A 16,685-nucleotide genomic window follows, 5' to 3' on the forward strand; every position below is an offset into this window, starting at 1 on the left:
AATGGAATAGGGGCAGTTTGAGTGTTTAATGAGGGAACCCGTAGTTTAATATTTACAGACTCAAGTGTCTGCAGTTTTTGTTGGTTCTGTGCTTGGCCAATAACTTTAAAATCATCGTAATTTATATGCGTTTTGCACTTGGTGGCATGATTTCTTATACAGGATAGCTCTGGATTGGACAGTCAGCATCCCGTTCTGTAACTCAGCTTCATAATTCAGCTTCTTATGAGAGTCGGCTCTGACCCTGAGAAGCCGCCTGGTAGATCCGACATATGTTCCCACACTACATCTGGGACAAGTATATTCATAAACAACACCAGACGACATCAAAGGGCAGAGCCGATCTTTAAACCTGAAGAGCGAGCCGCTTGTCTTTGGATTTTTTGGGATGAGTTTTGATGTCAATGGCCCCAAAGTACTTCTGAACGATCCTAATGAAATCCCTTCTAAAGCTTTCATCATGTAAAAATGGGAAATGGCGTATATAGGGAGTTTAGGGACATTAAAGTTTACTGTAGGGTTGAATGATTTGTTCAATAGTGTGGAAAGAATTCTGTAGAAAGTTTTGTTTGGCAAGCAATTTTAATAATATTAAAGTATTGTTGCGGGAAAAGGATTTCTTCATGAAAAAGGATCCAACTAGAAGTGAGAGTTAAGGCACGGTTTATGATGTTTAAAAAAGTTTAAATTACAGAAGCTATAAAGTTTGATAGCCATGGTAAACGTTCTTTAATACAATTCCCAGGTTGGATTCAAACAGTCATTTTGTTCTGAATATCGCCTCTGAGTAGTATTAATAAAAAGTTGAATGTAAATTGCAACAGTTTGGAAAAATAATCCTATCAACAAAAAAAGAAACCGCATTCGGAAGGTAATCAGCTTGTTGAAACGTTCAGTGGCTTTCTGAAAAAGAGCAAACTTATTTCATAGTTTAATAAATATTTAGTGGTATCAATATTGTGAATGATAGAGAGACTTCTTATACACTTTGAATTAAACGAAATTAAAAATTCTCTATCATTAATCGGTTTTCTAAATCACTCTTAGAACTATTCTATTTGTTTGAACACGGCCTTTGTATTTAATGAAAACTGTTCAAACAAAGAGATAGGCATGGTCATTTGGGAAGTCCACTAGGACCAACCTTTGAGAACATTTTATGTGTCCTAGAGGAGCACATGTATGAAGAATGTCCCTGGCTATCATTAACGCCCTATTTTATATTGATACGTAGAAGATAATTTTTGCTCTTTTTCAACATGAAACCGATTCCGACCGATTTCTTGATTTCAACGATGCCTGTCACAGTACCATTGCTTTTACAATGGGGAAGGAACTTGATTCTTTTGGTTCTTTAGATTATTTTGATGTTCAGAAGACAAAATGACTGTTTGAATGCTACTATTTTTAGAAAAAGAACGTTTACTGGTCTTGGGTCAAACTTTTATAGCTTCTGCTTTTCTAATTTCAAACTTACCTTCGTCCACACTCTCATAAACCGTGCTTTAACTCTCACTTCTAGTTGGGCCCTTTTTCATGAAGAAATCCTTTTCCCGCAACAGTACTTTAGTAATAATTGCTTTCCAAACAAAACTTTCAATAGAATTCTTTCCACACTACTGAACAAATCATTTAACCCTACAGTAAACTTTAATGTCCCTAACTCCCTATATACGCAGTTTTCCCATTTTTACATGATGAAAGCTTTAGAAGGGATTTCATTAGGATCGTTCAGAAGTACTTTGGGGCCATTGACATCAAAACTCATCCAAAAAAATCCAAAGACAAGCGGCTCGCTCTTCAGGTTTAAAGCTCGGCTCTGCCCTTTGATGTCGTCTGGTGTTGTTTATGAATATACTTGTCCCAGATGTAGTGTGGGAACATATGTCGGATCTACCAGGCGGCTTCTCAGGGTCAGAGCCGACTCTCATAAGAAGCTGAATTATGAAGCTGAGTTACAGAACGGGATGCCGACTGTCCAATCCAGAGCTATCCTGTATAAGAAATCATGCCACCAAGTGCAAAACGCATATAAATTACGATGATTTTAAAGTTATTGGCCAAGCACAGAACCAACAAAAACTTCAGACACTTGAGTCTGTAAATATTAAACTACGGGTTCCCTCATTAAACACTCAAACTGCCCCTATTCCATTGCTTTTGTCATAACTCATTACTATTTGTATCTCTGATCTTTTTGTTTTGTTTTTCTGTATCATATATATTTTTCTTTTACTGGCAGTTTGGTTCTGTCGTTTGAGTTGTAGGTTAGCGTCTTCTGCTTCCTGCTTAAGTATATTACTGCCTGAGTTTGTTTCTCCAATCTCTGAAGATGTTCTTAAAATTAAACAATTATTTTTTTTATTTATTTGGAGTGTTTTGTGATTTTGCTATTTTTAATATGCTTTTGTTTAACCATATGTGTCCGTAAGTAACGTAATTTTATGCTTTGTGAGTATGTATTTAAGTGTGCTCCAGTGTGTAATTTTGAACAGCCTTTATGGATTTTTAATGATACACACACACACATATATATGTATGTATGTATATATATATATATACACACACACACACACACACACATATATATATATATATATATATATATATATATATATATATATATATATATATATATATATATATATATATAGTCTGCAATTTTACCATGTCTCCTCGTTATTCTATTCCTCTAATATATATGTATATATAAATATATGTGTGCAAGTGTGTGTGTATATGTATGTATGTGTATATATTATATATATGCATATATATACAGTATATATATATACATATACACACACACACACACACACACACACACATATATATATATATATATATATATATATATATATATATATATATATATATATATATATATATATAATGGAATCGAGTCTGTAATCGAAGAAACTAAATAGTATCTTAAAAAAAAATGCAAAGTGGCATAACAAAAAACACTGATAAAAACAGAGACAGAGAGAAGGTCGAAAATAAAAGCGATAATGAACTGAGAGATCCCAGATGCTGGTGCAGACAAGGAGGCACCGGAGTGTTTATACCGTAGAGTCGAACGCAAAATCATTTCAGCGCTGGGTAAAGAAGTAATGGAAATCTTGACCTCGCCTGGTGACCTCTTGCTTACAATAACTCGATAACAACCGTTGAACGAAATCTATAGAAAAGTGAACGTGAACATTAATGAAAAGGGGAGCCGACAGAGATGAAACTTGGGAAAAATTATACCAGGTTTGGTATCGTATGACTATCAGACAGAACCCCAGATAGCCTATATGGGGGTTCCCAACTTCCTAGAGCAGCAGGTAGTTCACATAGTTGGAAGTAAGACACGAAGGGCAGAGGGTGTCGAGTTGTGTGTAGAGTCACAGTAAAGGCCCACAGTGATTTGTGCCCAAACACTAAGTAAGAATTCTAAGCCCAAGTTTACTGGCTTATAGAATTTAAAATGTGCCCTTTAGGATAAGGACTCGGTTACTACTACCCAATAAAAAGGTGGAAAGTTAATAGAATTTTTAAGACAACAAATAAATGTATAAGGGAAACATATATTTCATTCTACAACCAAGATTTTATTACACTTTATCTTTACCAAGATAGCTAACATCTGAGCATGATGAGTTGAGCTCAAGAGGAAACTACACCACAAGCAAGTTTGTTCCTAATTAGGTGAAAGCCCACTGTGAAACAAATATAAATTTCCAAGAAATAAATTTCTCCCCTACTAAATATATACAGTATATATATATATATATATATATATATATATATATATATATATATATATATATATATATATATATATATATATATATATATATATATATATATATATATATATATATATATATATATATATATATATATATATATATATATATATTTATACATACATATGAGGAACAGAATAGCCAGGAGACATGGTAACATTGCAGACATTTTTTCTTTATATCATAAAAGATCCATCATTAACAATACTTTAAAGTAAATAACGATTATGGATAAAAGTATACGATAAGTAAAATAAATGCTAGTATACGAAAAGGGAGCGTAAAAACAAACAAGTAAATAACGCGCCGAAGTTTCTTCTGCGCAATCGAGTTTTCTGTACATCACATATAAAAAGCAAAATCCATCACTCTTTGCCCATCCCTTGAAAATGACTGGTTGACAATGGTTTCGAAAATTTGGTTAATCTGTGGTTCTTTTCATCTTCATTAATTTTGCACGGTTGTTTTACTGAAATAAAATACGTTCTGCTAATTATCAAAAGGAAACATTATTTTATCCCCTGCAATAAAATCATAATACGCATTTCTCTAACAATGGTCAAAAAACAGGAAAATATGAATGGAGTCAGGAGTGTTCCGCGATGCTGCAATGTTGTTTTTTGTAAATGAGGTTCACCTGAATACGGAGGTGACACAGGGAATGTTTTGCGCTCGAATCGGTACTCTTGAATTACAGGACAATAATAATTACCATCTGATATTGTCAAGCGTGTTCGCCTTTCTGAACTTAAACACAAAGACTTTCTCCGAGCTAGGAAGATTGGTGTTTCATATTGATTTTAGGAAATTTGACTACATTTTAATAGTCATAAAATCGATTTCATTGCAATCGTTTAGCCTATACATTCGGTGGGATGACAAGCAGTGACTGCACTCTACTAAACCAGAATATGCCCATGTTTAGCTTAAAGTTACGGTATGATAGGTTATAGCCTATGAGTCATACTGGATATAATCTGCTGAGAATTTTCTTAAGGATATTTCCTCCTTTCGAGATAACAGGATCATAAGAAATGACGCAGACCTATAATGTCCTATGTCTTTTCTTCGGTTTATGCAGCTAATGACGTTTGGATTATAGGCCTATCCCTATCTTATATTCAGCCGTTTTATTGTGGTTCTTGTTGTAGTTATTCTTGTTTTGTTACTGCTGTTATGGTGCTTGCACTGTCTTAGTAAATTTTTCATATGGTAACCTAACATTGCTGAATAGCTATAGACTAATTCATAAAATACTAGTGTAAAGAATGATCTGCCTACTGTTGTCAATTGAAATTTATTAATTTGTTTTAATTAAAAGTAATCGAGATCTTTATGAACATAGTCTACGCTAGAATATTCTCCTAACAAGAGAGAGAGAGAGAGAGAGAGAGAGAGAGAGAGAGAGAGAGAGAGAGAGAGAGAGAGAGAGAAAAATTTAGACTCTTATGTATCCTTTTGTCCAACAGGGTAATCTCCAAGAATGCCCCCAAAAGCAAATGACTCATGGGCTCGCAGACTGGTTTGGATCATCTCATACATACTTTTTCAGCTATCATTTATTTTCTTCTTAGTTTGTTAAGTACCTTATGATGTCTTCCTACCATAGCCTTCATTTTCATAGAAATGCTACATGCCCTGTCATTGCCTCAAAATATAAGAATTTGATGTGTAGGCCCATGCCCTGTCCTTGCCTCAAAATATAAGAATTTGATGTGTAGGTCCATGGCCTGTCATTGCCTCAAAATATAAGAACTTGATGTGTAGGCCCATGCCCTGTCATTGCCTCAAAATATAAGAATTTGATGTGTAGGTCCATGCCCTGTCATTGCCTCAAAATATAAGAATTTGATGTGTAGGTCCATGGCCTGTCATTGCCTCAAAATATAAGAATTTGATGTGTAGGCCCATGCCCTGTCATTGCCTCAAAATATAAGAATTTGATGTGTAGGTCCATAGCCTGTCATTGCCTCAAAATATAAGAACTTGATGTGGCCCATGCCCTGTCATTGCCTCAAAATATAAGAATTTGATGTGTAGGTCCATGCCCTGTCATTGCCTCAAAATATAAGAATTTGATGTGTAGGTCCATGGCCTGTCATTGCCTCAAAATATAAGAATTTGATGTCTAGGTCCATGGCCTGTCATTGCCTCAAAATATAAGAATTTGATGTGTAGGTCCATGCCCTGTCATTGCCTCAAAATATAAGAATTTGATGTGTAGGTCCATGGCCTGTCATTGCCTCAAAATATAAGAACTTGATGTGTAGGCCCATGCCCTGTCATTGCCTCAAAATATAAGAATTTGATGTGTAGGTCCATGCCCTGTCATTGCCTCAAAATATAAGAATTTGATGTGTAGGTCCATGGCCTGTCATTGCCTCAAAATATAAGAATTTGATGTGTAGGTCCATGGCCTGTCATTGCCTCAAAATATAAGAATTTGATGTGTAGGTCCATGCCCTGTCATTGCCTCAAAATAAAAGAAACTGACGCGTAGGCCTATGCCTTGCATTCCCTCAAATTATAAGAATTTTATATATAGGCCTAATCTGACAATGATATTATCATTTGACATGCTGGATCATGATGAATTAGGTTAATACCCTACTGTCGGAACTGGCTGTGTAAGTCTATTTTTCATTTTAATTACTGTGGTCTATGTGGAATCGCTTATGCAGCCCAACACCAATTTAAAAGAAAAAAAAAAAAGCAAGGTGCCTGTGTATTTAGGCTGCACTTTATAAAAAAAAAAAACTGCACGGGCAGAATGATCCAAGATCTTCGTAATGATATTATATAACTTAATCTTTTATCGGAGATATTAATTGCAGACCTCACAATTCCAGGAACTCAAATCTGTGGTGTCATCGTTCATGCACGGAGCTCAACATGACCGAACGGAGTCAAATCCGTACTGGTAATCATTTGGACTGTTAACTATTGTGACGTCATTCGCCTTTCGAGAACTAGCCAATCACTGGCGTGCAGTGGGCGAGGCTTAGCTGCAAAGGGCCATAGATTTTGCTTATAATGAAGGCCACCAAAAATAGATCTATCTTTCGGTGGTCTCGGTATAATGTTGTATGAACCGCGGCACATGAAACTTTAACCACGGCCCAGTGGTGGCCTCTCCTATATCGTTCCCAGAAGCACGATTATGGCTAAATTTAACCTTAAATAAAATAAAAACTACTGAGGCTAGAGGGCTGCAATTTGGTATGTTTAGCTTCAGTAGCTTTTAAGATCTGAGGGCTGACAGAAAAAGTGCCGACAGAAAAAGTACCAACACAAAAAAGTGCAGACGGACATCAAAGCCGGCACAATAGTTTTCTTTTTAGAAAACTAAAAATTAAGCAACTGTAAATCAAAGCTGACTAAAAAGCAATGACTAAGAAAGAAGAAATCATAAACAAACAGAGATCATCAAATAAAATCATTAAGCAGACAGCTACAAAAGTTTTTTGAGATAATAATAATAATAATAATAATAATAATAATAATAATAATAATAATAATAATAATAATACATATATTTATAAATTATATATAGCCTATATAGTGTATATATATTTTATATATATATATATATATATATATATATATATATATACAATATGTGTATATACATAAATGTATATTTAATTTATATATATATATATATATATATATATATATATATATATATATATATATATATATATATATATATATATATATATATATATATATATATATATATATATATATATATATATAGAGTAAGTCCTAGATCTTCTACATTATCTGCAACTCGACATTATCCGCACGCAACCAGCCCCCTAGAACCAAAGTTATGTATATAATATACCTAAATTTCATAAAATAAAAAAAAAAGTGCACTCTAATGGTTGGCATCGCTGACAGAGCCTTAAGGAATGTTGGTAACATTTCTTACAATCACAAACAGACTGAAAAAGGGGGGGGGGGAGAACCAGGGAAAGAGTTCCCAAGGTGGGGGTGTGGGAAGACTGGGCAGGATTTTCGGGGGAGAGGTTGGCAACATAATGCAGGTAGTTTTTCGAGGGGTAGGTGACTGGGGAATGAATTTCCCAAGGCGTGAGAGGGACGGAAGGCCACGCAGGATGGGTTGAGAGATGGGTGTTTGATTCCTTAAGATCTTTCACTTTGCTTTATGTTTTTAACATGTTATTAAAGGATATTAACTTATAGTTAACGAGAGAGAGAGAGAGAGAGAGAGAGAGAGAGAGAGAGAGAGAGAGAGAGAGAGAGAGAGATGTCAACATGTAGGAAAATTTTCACGGTGAAATTTTCATTATAAATATTTTCAATTAATATTGATATGTTTTTGCTGTAATTTTTTTTTCCCGAAATTCTCTTATACTGGCAACTTCACCTATTCAATCCTAGAAACAACAGCTTTCAAGGTTACTGGGAAACATGTGCGGTTTGACATTTATGGAAGAATATTTATAGTTTTCTTTCTTTCCTTCAGACTCACTGATAATCATCAAATATTCAACTGAAAATTAATTTTCTCTCCTGCAGACTCAACGATAATCATCAAACAATCAACTGATAATTAATTTTCTTTCCTGCAGACTCAGCGATAATTATCAAACAGTCAACTGAAAATTAATTTTCTCACCTGCATTCACTGATTATCATCAAACAGTCAACTGAAAACTAATTTTTCTCTCCTGCATACTCAGCGATAATCATCAAATAGTCAACTGAAAATTAATTTTCTCTCCTGCAGACTCACTGATAATCATCAAATAGTCAACTGAAAATTATTTTCTCTCCTGCAGACTCAACGGTAATCATCAAATAGTCAACTGAAAATTATTTTCTCTCCTGCAGATTCAACGATAATCATCAAACAGTCAACTGAAAATTAATTTTCTCTCCTGCAGACTCAGCGATAATCATCAAACAATCAACTGAAAATTAATTTTCTCTCCTGAAGACTCAGCGATAATTATCAAACAGTCAACTGAAAATTAATTTTCTCACCTGCACTCACTGATAATCATCAAACAGTCAACTGAAAACTAATTTTCTCTCCTGCATCCTCAGCGATAATCATCAAATAGTCAACTGAAAATTAATTTTCTCTCCTGCAGACTCACTGATAATCATCAAATAGTCAACTGAAAATTATTTTCTCTCCTGCAGACTCACTGATAATTAATCATCAAATAATCAACTGAAAATTAATTTTCTCTCCTGCAGACTCAACGATAATCATCAAATAGTCAACTGAAAATATCCAGTGAGAATTATAGCAAGCACCAAGATATAAAGAATGAGAAATGATACGGAGGAAACAGAAGGTGTGTGTTTGTGTGTATGTGTTTATGGGAGTTTCTTAGCACAGTATCGAATGTTCTCTCTCTCTCTCTCTCTCTCTCTCTCTCTCTCTCTCTCTCTCTCTTGTTGTGTGCATGATTATTTTATTACAAGTGATTGTGAAAAACATACATATAATAAAGTAGTTTTGCTGATGAATCTTATGAAACATGAATAAAAACACTGCAAGTTACAAAAACATTACAAAATGAACTGAAAAATTAATGACTGAGACGAACTATATCATCAACAGTGATAACACATGCTCTTGTGTACTGTTATGGTATGTGTAATGATCATGTTAGTCAACGGAAAAAGAGAAGAAAAAAAAAGGGCTAAACGGTGACGTCATCATTGATGAAATGTCATATGTATATGTAAATACACACATGCATACAAGTAAAGCTTCCTTGATGCTACGAGGTGAAATGCAAAATCATTAATTATAATAAAACAGATGATGAATAATTACTTTTTAGGTGTTGCTAAAATGAATTTATTTTGGGCACGTATACACACACATATATAGTTTTGAAATGAGAAATCATTGACCCCAATAAGACATAAATAAAGTGCTTAAAAATAATTTAGTTAATGAGGCCAAATAAGGTGCAATATGAATTGTGCAATACTTGGTGTTGCTCAGGGTAAGGAAATAACAGTGAATAAAAAGGCCAAATTTATTTTAAGTATAACAAATGAAATAGGATACAGTACGGTAAAAACTGATAAGAAAATTGCTGTATAAAAATACATGGTAGGCTCCGGGTAAACATAGGTCGGCTATGGGGTAGACCATTTATACCTATATACCTACCACATTCTGTGCTTCGTACGAGAGAGAGAAAAAAAGAGGCTTGTTTTTTTATGTAAAATGTTTTTTCAAATGCTATACAATATTTTTTCGTGTGTTGAGGCAAAATAGTTAAAACAAAGTGATATCCGTGTTATGCGGTAGTGTACTGTACGTATAATACACCTACCATATTGTGTGTTGTTTGCGAGAGAGGAAAAGAGGGTTGTCTTTTTATTTTTACAAAGTTTAGTTATACAATATATTTTGTTACAACTATGGAAAAATGAGCTAACTAATTGCCTTTTGCATCCAGTTTCAGTTTAAAGTGTGATGGTTGTTGTTTATAACTATAATCATGTTTAGGTTTGCGTTTATGTGGTATTGGCCAGGTAGGGGAGTAAGGGTACGGAGTGGCCATTTTCCATTTTACATCCGTTGACCCTATAAGGATTTTAACCTCACCTTGCAGGGTCTTGGCTCTATTGCTGTGGATAATCAAAGGTTTACTGTATATATGCAACTACCAGCCAAGACTTCCAATGTCTCCAGTACTTCTTACAATTTATAAGGCTGAAGTCTTGAAGGGAGACTACAACTGCTACTGTCCTGCTATTTTTACTCATTTCTTGGGTGGCAAGCTTTTCAGCAATTAACCCATTGTCTTCTCGCCTTCTTCAGGGCAACAGTAAATTAACACTGCAACTTTATTCAAATATGTATGAGAGTTGAGCAAAAAACTGGGCGAGAAACAGAAATACAAAATGAAAATTCACACAAATTTCAAGGTTCAGAAAAATAAAGATTACCAAATTTCACAGGACAAGATGCTTCTCCGTGTATTCCCCAGTTCCAGAGGGACCCCCAGAAGTTCACAGCTGCTTCCAAGGACCAGCACAGTTTGCAAGTATGAGTTCAGAGGAGGCATGAAAGCCTCTCAATATGAACTACATTGGGCATTGTTGGTTGTCCTCGCAGTATGGAGCATGTTGCCCTTTGGGGATCCAGGGAGTCTGGGACCCATGTGGTTTTCAAATTTAAACTTAGAGGATGCGTCAAAGTCTTTCAGTATAAAGTGTGCTGAATGCAGGCTGGCTGGAGACTTGTGAGGTGTTCTAAGGAGACCTGGAATTCATGGATAAGCAACCTGGCCTGTAAAATTTGCTAATTTTATTTTTCAGTGCTGTGAAATTTATGTTAAATTTTTCATTTTGTATTTTTGATTTGGATATGTTTTCTTGGCTGTATTCTCCTATATATTTGAACATTGGTTTATTGTAATTCTAGTGTAACCCTGCAAAGGTTATGGGTTGATGGCTGAAGCAACTGTGGGGTAGGAAGTAAATAAATATATGAGTATTAGTAGTTTTTATTCATCCCTTCTAGGGTTGAGCCTTGAAAGCTGGAAGTAGCAATGGATATATTGACAACGTTGCCGCCCGAAAATTACTGCTGCCGCATCTGCATTAGCACTCCAAGAAAATAAATTAAAGATAGTACTAGAGAAGTATATATATATATATATATATATATATATATATATATATATATATATATATATATATATATATATATATATAATATACATAAGTGTGTGTGCATAACGTAAGAAGTCGTGGGATTAACAACCTCATTTCAAGAGATTTTAGAAAGCTGTAAGAGTAGCTCTTTCTGGAGCCATTCCTGTGAGGGGAAACAAAGGTATATGGTGATACTATATATATGTGTGTATATATATATATATATATATATATATATATATATATATATAAATATATAAATATATAAATAAAAGACAATACCACGTTGGAAAGAGAAACAATGGAGTCGTGCTAGGCCTTTCGATAATAAGTCGAAAGGCCTAGCACTATTCTGTTGTTTCTCTTCCTTCGTGGCATTACTTTATATATACATATATATATATATATATATATATATATATATATATATATATATATATATATATATATATATATATATATATATATATATATATATATATATAGCATATGTTGCATTACTTTATATATATATATATATATATATATATATATATATATATATATATATATATATATATATACATATATATATATATATATACATATATATATATATATATATATATATATAAAAAAAGACAATACTACGTTGGAAAGAGAAACAATAGGTCGTGCTAGGCCTTTCGATAATAAGTCGAAAGGCCTAGCACCATTCCGTTGTTTCTCTTTCCTTCGTGGCATTATTTTATATATATATATATATATATATATATATATATATATATATATATATATATATATATATATATATACTGTATATGTATATGAAGGAAGAGAGAGAGAGAGAGAGAGAGAGAGAGAGAGAGAGAGAGAGAGAGAGAGAGAGAGCTTAACTGACTCTACGCCATTCTTACAATTTCTTTTGCTCAAAGTAAATAAATGATCGGCCAACTCTTGAATGTAGGCTACTTCGCTTACCAATAATCTGATGAATTATAAACTCACCTCTCTTCTTGGGCCTTATTGAGACCCATTGCTGCTCGTAAAAGGTATGCTGTAGTTTTCAGTAGGGTTTGGTAATTTCTCTTTTGTTATACGAGTATAGCCTATATATACAACATACTGCACTCTTATTAACAGTGTATGCATTTATTAGAGAGAAAATTGAATGGCTAAAGCAATAAAGCTTTAAATGACAAGGCATCGGGAGATGACTGGACTGCTGCTAATGAGCAGGAGCTTTGTGATGAGACTGTAGCTGGAAAATGTCTAGGCTTTGGAAGACTCGGTTCACCCGTGCTATGATGTTTTCCTCCAGTTTTCGGCGCTGACGAAGTTGTACAGTCTTGGCTAGAAGACAGACATTTCTTAACGAAGTCAGGATTGGCCTTTGGGTCTCATCATGACCAACTTCTCCGGCTCCAAACTGCAAAATTTATTCTGTAACGTTTGACATTCTTCAAGACGGACGTTAACCAATACATTTAACCTGCCTTTTTTAAGACCGGAATGCATGCATAAACTCACGGACGGCAAGAATTTGTGTTATCCTGATTACGTAAGACGCAAATGCTTTACTCTGACAGAGACACACACACTACGAAGGTGAATCTCAGCCTCTGTGAGAGCGTCAGTCAAAAGGACTACAAAATAATTGTTTAAGGCATGTTTACAAAATGGAAAGGTGCCTGAGAAAGGGATGAGAGAAACAACTCTCTCCTGGGTTTAACAGAAAAATATACAGGAGAGTGTCTAAAAACTATGATAGCAAACACTTCCTGGTTACATACGGATACACGTATGGCAAGTTGCTGACCGACAAGTAAAATAACAGAGAAAGAGAACTTTTACAGATTACAAGAATGACAAGTAAAGTAACAGAGATAAAATTTTAGCATAAAATAAATCATTATGAAATATACATACATATAAACAAGACAAGTAAAAAAATAAAAGGCAATGATGCAGAGAACGCTAAAGAACCATTACAAAATCTTAACGTTGTGAGCATCGACACCAAAGACGGTGCCAGAGCAAGAAAATGTCATTTATGCCAAGAGGTTTTAAAAGTTACGAAAAAAAAGCTAGGCTGTAATGGTTACAAGCAGCGTGAAAACCACACACTGCAAACTTCTGGTGTATTTTAATTATATTTCTGCATAGTTTTAACATTCATTATGAAATTTAACTGGCGATATATGGATCGAAAAGTAAATAATTTAGTCTTGAAAGGCTAAGAATAAACACAGATTTTCTAGTGAATAAAACCTGGAATATGTTTATGTTCGGGGCAATCAAGTGCAAACTTGGAGTTAACTGAGCAGAAAATTTATTATGATTAGCCGCGAGATCATGTGACTTGAGTGTACATTTTGAGCACGAAGGTCAGAAATGGTGAACGTAACAGACAAGAAGGCCAGGTCATTTTTTCATCTCTGAAGAGGTGACCCGGTTGAGGGATTAGCTGACATCAATGAGTCTCAAATAGTACATTGATGAAGAGGAAAGGCTATATATATATATATATATATATATATATATATATATATATATATATATATATATATATATATATATATATATATATATATATATATATATATATATATATATATATATTTATATATATATATATATATATATATATATATATATATATATATATATATATATATATATATATATATATATATATATAAAGAAGGCATCGTGCTTACCCCATATAATAATGGGGAAAAAATGCACGTTAAAAACGAAGAAGATATATATATATATATATATATATATATATATATATATATATATATATATATATATATATATATATATATATATATATATATACATATATATATATACATATAATACTATATATATATACATATATACATACTATATATATATATATATATATATATATATATATATATATATGAAACTGAAGAATTCTGGCCGTAGCAGGTGGGTGTGGGTAGTGATGGTGGGGGGGAGGGGGTTCGAATTGACTGAATTGTCAATTTGACCCTATGGTTAAATGTAGCTCAAGCAATTTCCACATAACCTTTACATGCACCTCTCATCAAGTTGGGGTTGCATTCTGTTGACGGTAGCTGACTAATGAAATCATGACATGATGAAAGAACATGCATACTGCACTTTTTCTTTGGTGTAATTTCAAGGAAAAAACAAATCCTTTATCATCAAGCTCTTCCTCTATTAAAGCTCTAAAACACAACTTGTAAACTGACACACAGTCGGACAATATTTTCCCAGGTCTATTACTGACCAATACTCACAATTTCTTTGTGGCCTAGAGGTATAGCTATTGCCTTTGTATGCATCTTGCAAAGTTCTCCAACTTCGTGGTGGAAATACCACCACAAAGAAACCAGGATATAGGGACTTTTGAGCATCTTCCTATTTCCAAAAAATGCCAGAGTGGTGTATCCATCAAACAGAATGAGGATTTCACAGCTTCAAAAGGACAAACAAAAGCGAAACAGCCTCTTGGGTTTCACCTCAAACATTCCTACCTGTAACTCACTGCTGACTCTTAAATACTGGATGCAAATACTTGACTTTTTTATGAGTAAAAAGTGTCTTTAGCAGAATTATCTTTGATCCAATAGCATGGATAAGTAACATTTATCTATACCCTAGTAATATGAAATTAACTGTAATTGTCACGATGTTAAGAATGGAAAGTTTTCAGAGAAAAAATGACTAAATTTCTACAAAAAACAAGTAGAAAATGCGCCCAAGTTTCTTCGGGGCAATCGAGTTTTCTGTGCAGCATCTAATGCTGTATAAAACTATAAAACTCTAAGCCACGACCCATGAAATTTTCAGCCATGTTCCGGTGGTGGCCTGTGCTGTTGGCACTTATAGCGGTGCCAGACTCATGATTGTGGCTAACTTTAACCTGAGGCTAGAGAGTGCAATTTGGTATGTTTGACGATTGGAGGGTGGATGATCAACACACCAATTTGCAGCTCTCTAGCCTCAGTAGGTTTTAAGATCTGAGGGGGACAAACAGATAAACAGCCACCTCAGTGGTTTTCTTTTCCAGAAAACTAAAAAGGGATATGGCGAGAGAGAAATTGACGCAACAGTACTCAAGGTACCGCTGCGGTATCCAAAATAACATTCGTCTTTATTCACCTTCATAAGAGATTTATCAGTGCTATGACAGATGCAGGTTGAAGGTGTAATGATTACTGATGCTTGCAAAAAATACTTTATGATGATTTTGCAGCTTTGCAACTGGCATGACAAACCCTACGATGGCTTGAATAAATTGTATTTGTTTATCCATCCATCTATGCCATTAGAGATGAAAGATCCTGGGAGAGGATCTGGATGATAGTCCTGGTAAAGCCCCTAGGCTTGGGCATTATCGAGTTCCCTATCCAGAATGGCAAGGAGAGTTTTTATGGTTCCTCTGCACACTTCGCTCCTCATTGTTTCCACACCTTTTGGGCATGGCATGGAAAATGATGGCCTCCATTCGAAACTTACTAATACGTCTCGAGAAATGAACTAGTCAGCTTTTATATCAAGTTAAAGAACTAACGATTACATCTGGGAGTGGTCGATTCGATATCCAAAGGGAATGTACTGTCATGTGGAAGTGTGTCAACGTCAAAACTAATCGACATGCAAACAGACAGGTGTCTTAAATGTGAGACAGAAATGTGTGAAAGGAAAAAGAAATGGGTAAAACATGGGTTTTTTACTTGAACTCCCTCCAGTATCAAGTCAACTACCATACACTGGCGAATGAAGAAATTTTCAACATATGATATCAGAACATTAACGAGCTGTAAGGACGAAAGGTGAAAATAATGTATTCTTTGCACATATGTCTAGAAAAATTCAGTTGATTGGAGAAATATAAAAATAATCTATAAGGATTATGGAAAACGGAAAAGACAGACTGTAAAGTAGACTGTTACGAACTCTTGTCAAAAATGTGAATTTTAACTTCGAAACATATTAACAATTCAACATTATACTAGGTTGTTAGGATGGTATTAGATAAATGTTTGATAATAATCTTTTAGTCTCTCGCTAGTTTCAAACCTCTATTTGTCTGTGCCTGAAGAAGGAGCCTGAGGTTCCAAAACCGGAGAAGATTTCTGATTTGCATTTCTACATGAAAGAGTGATTCCTCGGTTTGATAAAAGCACGAGAAAGTGTGCTAAGCTGCTTTTAAGGTCAGAGATGCCTAAAGTGATCCTACCT

The sequence above is a fragment of the Macrobrachium rosenbergii genome, chromosome 44, assembly GCF_040412425.1.
Source record: "Macrobrachium rosenbergii isolate ZJJX-2024 chromosome 44, ASM4041242v1, whole genome shotgun sequence".
In the NCBI taxonomy this organism is placed as follows: domain Eukaryota; kingdom Metazoa; phylum Arthropoda; class Malacostraca; order Decapoda; family Palaemonidae; genus Macrobrachium; species Macrobrachium rosenbergii.